This window comes from Pipra filicauda, unplaced genomic scaffold (assembly GCF_003945595.2).
Source record: "Pipra filicauda isolate LSUMZ 115617 unplaced genomic scaffold, ASM394559v2 scaffold128_size5466820_pilon, whole genome shotgun sequence".
Lineage (NCBI taxonomy): Eukaryota > Metazoa > Chordata > Aves > Passeriformes > Pipridae > Pipra > Pipra filicauda.
This window is the reverse complement of record NW_024103751.1, coordinates 3,469,201-3,480,367: the sequence shown is the minus strand read 5'-3', so window position 1 is coordinate 3,480,367 and position 11,167 is coordinate 3,469,201. Positions and strand designations below refer to the sequence as shown.

General features: G+C 42.3%; 1 long non-coding RNA gene across 1 annotated transcript; it reads right to left on the bottom strand.

Moving 5' to 3' along the window:
* Positions 1–7,057: 7,057 nt before the first annotated feature.
* LOC120325138 lies at positions 7,058–8,949 on the bottom strand. Its single transcript, XR_005567006.1, has 2 exons — positions 8,704–8,949; positions 7,058–7,188 (listed from the first exon to the last, which is right to left on the bottom strand). It is a non-coding gene; the product is annotated as an uncharacterized LOC120325138 (long non-coding RNA).
* Positions 8,950–11,167: the final 2,218 nt, after the last annotated feature.

The window sequence follows — 11,167 nt, the reverse complement described above, 5'->3', positions numbered from 1 at the left end:
AACCTGGCAGCTCAGCCTGCTGTGAATCAATATTTTACAGGTAGTGTACTTTGAAGAGATGACACAAAGACAGACTTGAAGGAGGAGAGGCGGGGGGAGGGGAGAAAAGCAAGGAAGAGAAGAATTTACCTTGACATCCGTTAGCATACTTTTCCACCAAAAGTGAGGGAAAACAAGTATCAGGCACTAGTGCTGAGGCTTTCTCACATAACAGGACTCTGCAGCCTTCACAGGAGCAGTTATTACCTGCTTGTCTTCCCTGCTATTGCTCTGACACAAACTGGAGAAAACTCCTCAGCAATCAACTTCGCAGAGACAGAAACTACACTTTGGGATGAGTACAGAGCCAGAGAACAGAAAGGTACCCCCCTGGGGGGATTCTCAGAGGCATACCCTCTGCGCAGCAAAAGACCTGGGAGGGAGGGGACCTCCAGTGATGCACCAGCCTGTGACTTTTCTTACTTCTGTCTTAAGGCTCTAGGCAAAACTTGATTAATTTTTTAATTTTTTCTCCTTCTTAGGCTGATCTGATTAAGCAATTTTTAGTTCTTTCTGTACAATGAAGGAGCTTTCTAAGGTACCATATGGTAATAAAGCCTTTCATTACTTTGTGCTGGCCACCTATTTTCTACCTGGTGAAAATCAAGATATCAGTTACAATCTGCTAAGGCCTAAATGGCCTGACTCCAGATTATCTGAGAAATGATCTCTCTCTACCCGCCTCATTTTTACATCTGCTTTTAAATAGGACACTTTGGATGTTTAACTCACAGGTAAAGGTGGCAGAAGCCAGACTCAGGAAGCCCCTCAAACCCTGCAATTCTCTGCCCCCAGACAAAAGCTTGAATCCTTCTTTAAAGTACACCATCATGGCTTCTCTTGTTTGCCCTACGCTGTTGCAAATATGCATAAGGCTTAAATATTCTCTTGGCTGACCCATGGCACACAGAATTCAGCAGTCTGACCATCTGTGGGCTTCAGCCTCCACGGTGTGCTCATCCACAATCGGAGGGCTGCAAAATCCCAGGGGGGACCCCAGAGTGGAAGCCTTATCAAAAATACGCGAGATATAACATCACAGTGATAGACGCATCTCATAAACACACATAAGGATGTCAGTCTTGCATTGAAATGAATATAGCAGTTAAAATTACAGAATAGATTGTATTTTACAGGATTTGGATCAACCTGTGAATGGAAGGAGGAGTAAAAAGTTTACATCTTTATATTCATTAGCACAGGGCCAATAAATAATGAAATTTTGACTACCACACCAACAGTTACTATGTTTTATGTTGAAATCTGAATAAAGTAAAGCTTTCTAGAAGAAACTAGATTCATATTTCTCCACCTGTGTAGAATGATGCCCCAAATGAGAAACATAGCTGTGAGATTTACTGCAGCAAGAAATCCCTAGGGACAGAGACATAACTTTACAAAGATTAAGAAGTTTGCCCACAGTTTTACCAAAAAATAGGGCTAAAGCTTAAGTTCACACTTTCCCACAGTAATTTAGAAATTCTGCATTCTTACTTTGAGACAATACGTATCAAAATTAAAAAGATAATGGTCAATTAAATACCAGCTGATCTGGTTTTTAAAGTTGGTTGTTATCCTTATCAGGAGAAGCCGGTAAGATTAAATCAGACCAAGTGGATGTCTGAAGCAAAAGGAGGAGGCTGGGGTCATGGAGGTACCATGACCTCTTTCTGGACATGAAGGCCAACTTGCAGTTTGCAAGATATTCCAATATTGGACAGCTTCTTATGTCCACCTTACCAGCCCTCTGAAAAGTACCTGTGTTTCAGGAAACCCATCAAAAAAGACATCAGGTCTCTAGTTCTAACACCCTCATCATAAAAATGTGTATAACATAATGCCTAATGGTTCAAAGGCACACTGCGATGATAATTATTAGCAATAGCACATGAACCCTACAAAGCAATTTTGGTCAGGTATAAAAGGATTATTTGATCTGATCATAGAGAGTTACAAACCAAATTACTTCTGATACCAGAGATGTTATTAGTGATCTCCATGGCCTCCCCAACTCATCTAAAAATTATTTCACAAATTTGAATAATGGAAAGTGAAACAATATAGATTTCCACCCTGCTTTCCCAAACTGTGTAGATGAAAAGACCCTTAATCCACATGTGTGTACCTAGAATAATGACTGATCCAGGCTTACTTTTAAGTCTGCACTCCCTGATGAGGTTGATAATGAGCTGACATGAATTAAAGTAAATAAAACTCATGGGACCCGTAGCCTGGAACTTCTGTGTCTTGGAATTGAGGTCTTGATAGTTGCTTAACTTACAACACCATATCATTTTAAATGTTGAATTACAAACAATTTGAGAGAATGCTATGATGTGCCCATGACATAACAGCTGTGGAGTCTTACATGCAGAAATGAATACACCCCTGCTGCAGGTTAGTTTGACTCAATTCTTCAAACATACTAACACGCTTTCCAAATGAAATGCATGACTAGCATTATAAAGCCTTCAGGTCTGCTCCTGCAGTAACCTTTGTGCCCACAGACAAGTGCATCATCCCGCATGCACCAAGCATCTGCTGATGGAGGCTCTCTGCTCACACCCTCCGGCCCTCTCAGCCCTGCAAATTGCCAGAGAGAGGACAACGCTTTGGCCTCAGACACCTGATGCTGGAAAACAAACTGAGTTCACCAGTGTGTCAGTGACCCACAAGAGAAGCAGAGGCAGCTTCCTTTCAGTCCTTCAGGGTCATCATTAATAACAGATGGAATAAATCCGGGGCTGATCCAGGCAGATCCCAGGGTGCTGTGCAGTATTACTGGCCCCAGGCTGCAGGCAGGGAAGTTTCTGTCTGATGTGCCCAGACTTGCTCAGGGACCTGGTGGTGGGGCTGAGAAGAGCATTTGGGCTCTTGAACATGGTCTGTTTTTTGGTGCAGTGCCCTCTCCTCATGCCCCTGGTCAATAGGATAAAATTTTGAATGGAAAGAGAGATATTTAAAGGGCTGGAGAAAAACAGAGGAGAAAAAACTAATGAAATAAAGTTTATATACGTAAACCTAGTTCTTATCCCACACAAAGGCTTTACACAGGCAGACTTTCTACCAAGTGGATGACCACGGCATGTTGCACATTGTTACCCTTGTCCATGGCGCAGACATAGCCAAAGCATTTTCCTTCATGACCAAAATTTTCAGAGATGGGGCTCTGAAATCAATTTTCCCACCCTGTTTAACATACAAACCATCATCCATCCTATTTCTCAGTCTTTCAATAGCGTCATAACATCTCGCACATCAGCATTCTCTACCTTTTCCTCAGCCCTTCTATGGTCTCCTTATTTATAGGTTTCTAGTTCCCATCTCAGCAAACCTTTCGACCTTCTGGCTACTCAGAAGACACAGCAGCTATTATCTACCCCAAAAAATCTCTCAGGTTTTGGCACTGAAGCCCACTCTTTACAGGTGCTCTTAGCTGACCATTAGACAGTTGTGTTTCCATTATAGTTATTTGTTTACCTAGTGTGAAAACCTAGTATCTCAGTGCAATTACCTGGATACTTAATATGTCCTGTTCATAAATTATTGAGGAGAAAGTCTTTCCCTTCAGCCTGTCCTACTGAAATGACAGCTGCTTTTAGAGGTTACCATTGAAACTTTGGTAGTTTTATAATTAAATTTCAATTTGGGGGAGTCAAAAGTTGTATACCAACCTATGAAAAACACATTAAAAGGTTAATTTGCAAGGTAATAAGAGGCATCTATTCCTCAGCTGAAGTTTCTTTTTGTTAATATTCTACTATTTTTTCCTTATGTTTTCATCACTGTAATTAAATTCCAATTTGCAAGTATTTGGGTTACAATATTTTGGGCCCAAAGAATTGAAACTCTGGTGTATTTTTTATGTCAGCATAGAAAAAAAATCCAGAACGCTTTTTATTTCCCTGTTTATTTCTATTTTCACAAACTCACTGCTTCAGTTACTTTGACTGCTGCTTCCCTATGTGAGCAGAGGTGGACATCAGAGCCCTTACGAGCCTTCCAGGTCTCAACAGCCCATCCAGTGCCAGCAGAACAAGCAAGGGGCAGAGCACACACTGCATCCCTCTGAAAGCAGCCACACATGAACAGCCCTCCATCATGCTTTGGTTTCCAACAGGACAGGACACGAGTCCCATCTCTTTAAATACTTAAAACCAAGAGTCAGGATCATCAAGAGCAACCTCACTGAAACACCTTGAGTTAAGAATAAGGATGAGGATAAAGCCCTAGGCCTATAATCACAACCTACTTTAAATGCTATTACACAGTATTCCCTCCCTAAAATCAACGAGAGCTTTGGTGCAAAGAGAAAATTAGATGTACCGGAAAGGTCTAAAACCATGCTACCCCTCACCTCACATATCTATCCGAAACAAGAGGAAAAGGTGTTCCCTTTAGTCTCACTCGCCTGGGTTGGCTTGTTGAAGGGCATTTTTGGCTCTTGCTTTCTGCAGTCCTTGTAGAATTTAGAAAAGTTTTGTTTACGTATGATTTCCCCTTTAAAGTCAAAGCAAATTTGCTGGGAACAGAAAATTTGTATCTTTATGAATAACATTGTTATGTTACGTGATTTAGCTTTCACACTGAGAAAAACAACTATTTAAAAACAAGAGCTGAAATAATTGCATTTCACAAGGGTAACATTATATTACACCGAGCTCTGAAGCTCACATCACTGTTATACTTAACTCTACCCTTCACGGTAGTTGTAAACACATCGATGTATCTGCTCAGCTGTAAGATGCTGAATAGGAAGAGTGCTTTGGAATTTGAAAGGAACCAACATTTTAATAGCTAGGACAATTTTATGACTCTTTCCTTGCCTCCTAGAAAAGGACGTAAGCTGTGCTCATTCCTATGCCTGTATTCTCCAAATGTGAACTGGCAGTTTCTTTTCAATAGGCTGATGACCGCATGCTAGGTTGGAATCTTTTGGGTGCAAAATAGGAAACACATCTGCGGTGCTGCTGTCAAATGCAGGAAAGGCAGCTGTCAGAACGGCACTTTTCCTACTTTAAAGCCAACAACCAGTTGCAAGGCTTACAGATATCGCAAAAGAGCAATTTACCCAATTCCTGCTTACAAACCCAACAAATGCAACAAAAAAACATGTCTAGGCATTGTGCCAATGCATCTGAACGAGAGTCCGGGCTTTAGTGAAGCACTGTGATACAACAGTAGCACAGTCATTATGGACCAAGCACCAGCTATTTTTCAACCCCTCTGAAATCATCAGACTTCCATCAGACAAAAATTGAAAATCTGATACATACAGATGTGGAAGAAAATCCTTCCCTTCCCCCATACAAGCAGTTTGCCCTGGATTTTGCTTCAGAAGCAAGACTGGGTGCATGGATGGGTGTTACTTTATATATTCCTTATGCTGTATTTATTGTGTTTATAGCAGCAAGGGTAGTAGACAGCCAATGAATTAACATAACATCTTGCAAAGCTGGTGTGAAATATGATTTTATATACAAAAACCTATCTGAGATCAAAGATACAGCATCAAGCCCTATGAGGCTGCTGGTTGGAAACTCAGTTGATAAAGGGCATAAGAAACAGCTAGCAATACTGCATTTAAAGAGAAACTCAGCCTCCAAGTGAGCCAAGCAGGTATAAACTCCCTTACTGAGAACTGTAGATCTAATCTAATCTTCCCACCCATTTATAGGATGCTACACTTGCAGCATTTAAGCACCTTACAAAGATAATCACAGACATAAAATAGGCACATGCATGTGGTCTCCTAATCCACACAGTCCCCATTTCCTTTCATTCCAGTATCAAAATACCTGCAATAATATACGTATGCAATCAGGACACAAGGCTATGTGCAGGTATGTTGGAAAAGAGGCTGTTTTTCTCCTATGATGAAAGTGAGAAATATCTCCATTAATTTTGTACTTATGTCTGCTTCTGCCCTGCAGTTTGCTCTCTGGTTTCCAAGTGCTGGCTGTTACTGGAGTTTGCCACACACTACAGGAAAGCATTCAATGACTTTAGAGAGCTCAGTGGCTGATATTCACCCAAAAACCCCCGTATTAAGTTTGGTCCTGATCAAACCGGGCACAACCACTCATCTTAAAGCAGGTTTGTGTCCCTTCGGTTGGAGCTCAGAAAAATGACAAAGCAGGGAGGGACATGGTATTAGTAAAAGTAATCCCAGCTCCCAGAAATGGACTGTCAGTGATATATCAGGATAGCTCGCATCGCAAGGGAAACGGCAGACTGCAAGCCAGGCATGGGCAATACAGGTTGTTTCCTTTAACAGTGGCTGCTACATATAAAATAAATAATGCTATAGTGTGATGACTCTGATTTGAATCACTACAGCTCATTCTGGGCACTGCTGTGGGGGAGCAAACACAACAGACCTCACAAAGCAGCATGCTTGCAAAGAAGAGTGGGAGCCAACCAGCAACAGGGAGATGTGTCGGGGGTCCTGAGTCTGTGAGGGAGGCTGCAGGCTGCTGCAGAGAGCAGCAGGAAAGTGCTCACAAGGGGTGGATAGAGGTTCAGGGTGCAACTCATTCTCCAACAGTGATCCCCTTCTTGTCACCCATTCATTTCCTACATCTCATCACCTTAGCATTGGCACAAGACAGTTCATTCTCTTCTCTGACATCTTTTAAAAACAGATTGCAACTCTTCTGCACTAGAAAGATATACAACTGCATCTTTGAGGGATGCAAAGGCTAAGAAAACTGCGAGCTGTGTCTCCAACAGATTATTCTGATCCAGAAGTCACAAATCCCTGGCAAAGAAGAAACCAATCCCTGTAAAGGAATATTGGAGAAAAGCAATCGGCCAGTGCTCAGCTGGCTATCCTGCTTCACCTGCCAACAGATGATACGTAGGCTGTCAGGAGTCAAATAATTTTCCTATTAAATTTAATGATAAAAACTACACAAACTGCAATACATCCACCCTGACCACACAAACCGCCCAGAAGGATCTAAAAATTAGGTTCCCTTACAATTTAGAACCCAGAAGTTAACATTTTACTCCCCAGTTTGTGCTCAGATCCCTTAGGTTTATTTTGCCTGTCATCCCCTGCAGCACTGCCTGCTCCTCAGCACATCCTTTTCTCCCTTGGATGCCTTATAGTTCAGAGGGGATCTCAGTGAAACCAGCAACACCAGCCTGTAGTAAAACAGTTTAAAAAGAACATTTAAATCACTTGTACAAAAGCAAGTACATAAGATACAGGTAAGATACATGACTATGGTACCCCAGATATCCGTTTTCCATAGCACTGTTTGTTCCTCATTAGTAAACATTTTCTTTAAATTATCTTGGATACTCATTAAATATTATCAGCTACTTAGAACCAAAGGATAATTATGAGTTTAATGAAGCGTGTACCAGCTTGCTGAAGTCTAACGTTTGTTTCTCTGCTGGGACTCCATTTTACTTTGCACTTATCCTTCAGCAAAGCTCCTCTACAAAGTCACTTTGGCAATAAGAAGTATTTAATTAGATTAATGAATTTTTATCACCTCTCCTAGGGATTAGGCTTGTTAAATCCTGGCGACTAAAGAACAACAGATTTTTTATTACTAAATGTTTAGGGATGCATTGGTTGTGTTGCCGTGGCAGTCCTCATAAGTCAGGCTGCTTTGGGCAGTTCTACCTTGTATATCCCTCGGTAGGCAAGGGATATTTGGCAGCAACAACCTGTGCCTTCAGTTAAATCACAGAAATCAAAATGCAAATTAGGGTATGCAGACTCCAGACAGGGTTTCCAGCAGCTGACTTTACTTCAAAGTTTTGTAACTATCTCTGTGGGAGGATTAATGAAACCACTCATCACAGGGTCCTCTCAAAAAAAGAAAAAAAGAAATGGAGGGCTGACAATCTGTGTTTGGTTTTGCTCACTAGTTACAGCTTGAAAAACTGGTTTTAGATGCTACACTGAGACACAAAAGGAGCATTGCCCCTCCATCCCAAAGAGTTTTCTGATAAAGAATTCATTGTGTCACATCACACAGGATGACATGAAGCACATTTCTCACATGACATCACTCAGCAATGAGCCAGTGGGCTTCTGAGATGTTGCCCAGAAAAAAAATTTGGGCCTTCCTCACCAGTGCAATGAATGCACTTAATATCCTGATCATATGCACTTTCATTATCCTGATCATTTGCACTTTCAAAGCACGGTTGCACTTTCACAGAGATCAACTGAAGTAACATCACAGCATAAGTAGCCAAGCTCTTAGATCTGGATAGCTGAGTCCTCCTCAAGACTGATCAATGTTTGAAGTTAGTTATGAGACTTCACAAACACAACATAGGGAGAATTTATGTGATTCATGTGACTCCAGCCTTGTACCAGCTGAACACAAGTGATGGTTGTCACTATTGCTCAAGTAAGACACCAACCAAGAAGGTCATTTGCAAAATTCCACAAATTTTAAGTGGCGGCAAATGGGCCAAGAGACTTAAACTATACAGCTAATGTAATTTCTGTTCCTAATCTCCACCTTAATCACTTGCCACACTTGAAAGAGAGTCTTCATATTAGTGTTGGGAACAGAATGGCAGAAGTCCTGCCTGTCACAGCAGGGATCAGTACATAGCTATCATCATTCTGAATTTCTTCTTAAACATGAAACATTAGTCATGTTTCTTCACTCAGCACAGTCTAAAATCCACCTGCAAAAACTTTGCATCCAGCATCTAGGTTCCCCTCCTAGGCTGGGTTCTGCAAACACTGATGGCAACCTTGCTGGCTTCTGTGTTCATGAGCAGGCAATGCCACCTCCCAGACAAGCAGTTTCAGAGAGTTTGCACGAAGGAGAGAAACTAGTGGCAGCAAAAGAGCCAGCAATAACATCAATTTTGAAAGGCTATCACAAAGCAATAGGGAAGGGAGAACACGATGTTGATGCAAACAAATGACTTTTTAAAAAAGTCGTGTCTGCGTGATTGCACCTTTGCACAGGTTTGATGCACGTGGCCAAGCCTACGGAGCTGTGCAGGACTTCATATGCACACTCATGTGACATCATAGTCCCCCAGCTCAAGGCATCAGAACAGCACGGGGTCACCAGTGCTCTGCACTCGTTTGGTAGGCTCAGGCATTTCCCAGGTGTCTGCATACCACCATGCAGCTGTTGGCCCTCCCATCCACAGAATGGCTACATCCAACCTTACCCGCTAATGTATGCACACTTCTGTGCCCATCTGTCTTCAATAATCTCTCCCACAGGGCCAGGAGAAAGAAGGAACAATTAAGCTGTTCCATTAAGGAAAGAGGATGTTTTTGACCAGAGAAAGTAACTTATCTGTTTAGCTCATCTCACTGACCGAGTAAAACATGCACTCGTTGACCACTGATGCTGCAAGTATGTAGTGATTTGAACTTGTTAATGAAGATAACTCTCTGCGCTGGAAGTACTAGAAGAGGACAGAATGTTAGAGGGGAGCGCTGAAGTTTATCTGTATTCTGCAGAGTGTATCTGAATAATAAAAGTCGCCTTCCTCAGAAACCTTTGGCCAAGAGTGAACTCAATTCCTCACAGCATGTTTAAAAGAGTCCTGTAAGACACCTGCATGAATAATACTGAGTAGGGCATGCTCACTGAACTTCCTGGGATGCTGGATTCAAAGGGGAAAGAAAAGATGGAGAGAAGCAGAAAGAATAGGTGGAAGGAGAAAGGGAGGGGGAGAAAAGCAGGATATGAATGAAAAACTGAAGCTGTAAACAAAGCTTACTGATGATTTACCCAGGGGACTATGAAAAAGACAAAACTAGGATACAAGAAATTAATGGCATTATCTCATATATTTGTTATTGAAAATACAATGGGACTCTTTCTCTGAAAAATCTGTCTTGAAATACATTGAGAGAAGCATCTTTCAATTACCAGCACATTAAACTCCAAACTCCATGGTGTTACAGCAGAGACGGGGGAATGACGCTGAGGGGAAATGAGTGATTAGGACTCCATCCACATCCCAGCTGCGACAGGATGTGTTTTCACAACACATCAACTGTTTAAATCATTTGATCTTCTTATTGTCTGACAGAGCAAATTAAATATGCAATCTGCTTTCATGAGGCTTCCTGGTTCAAACCCTGCAACTTTCCTTTTTTTCGTAAATCCGCTTTTTAAGTTAATTAGAGCTCAGCTTACAAATCCCATAGCAGTGATCCATGGGTGATCCTGGGTGAAAACCTACCAACTTGTGGAGTAAAAGGCTTTTCATAGCCATCTCTGCTGAGGAGGCTGAGGGCACAGAGCAGACTATGGCTGCCGGCAGGCTCTAGGGCTTTGCTGTGACCCAGACATTCAGCCGTGCTCGTAGGCAAGGGAAAACATGTGCTTGCTGACTGCAGGGCTGCCTTCCCTGCACTGCCTGTCTCAGGAGGGGCTGAACTCTGTGGAGGTGGATGAAGTGGGGCAGGGATTTGGGAAGGGGGGTGAAAATCACACAAGGGATTAAGAGTGAAAAGGGGAAAAAAGGGAGTAAAGTCTTTGGCAGGCTGGGATACTGGCCAGCCAACACCGCCAAGGCTCTGGCAGAAACCAAGAAGCATTCAAACACCAAAATCGCCTAGGAGGAGCAAAGGCAGGAGGACTCACAGGTGTGCTAGCACAGACTTTGAACACAGAATGCAGTTCTCAAAATTCAAACCTATCAGAAGTCAGCACGTTTTTCTAGGGAAGTGGCAGTGAGGGACACAACTCTCCTTGAAGGCAATGGACAGAGAGGTGTATGGCATTAAATGCATTCAACAGGCCTGAGCTGCCTTTTACAGATGGAGAAGCAATTCTGACCTGGAGGTAGTCTTGATTTCCCAGTGAAACACTGGAGAGCAAAGATTGGCATCTGGAGCCATTGGTTTATGTTGGAAATGAGAGGCCAGGAATTCACACCTAGGGCAAGCAAAAGGCCCAGCGCTGTGTGACCCAACTTCTACTCCAAGGCCTTTTGACCCATCACAGCATCCTGATGTAGCTACCAGGAGAGGAACAGGACAAAGGCAAAATAATTCAGACACAGCACACTGTGATACTGCATACATATGTTATATATATATATCTATTTCATTCATGGCTAGGCTTCGTGAACAAAGATTTGGGAAGGCTCTATCCACATTTGTTACAAGCAC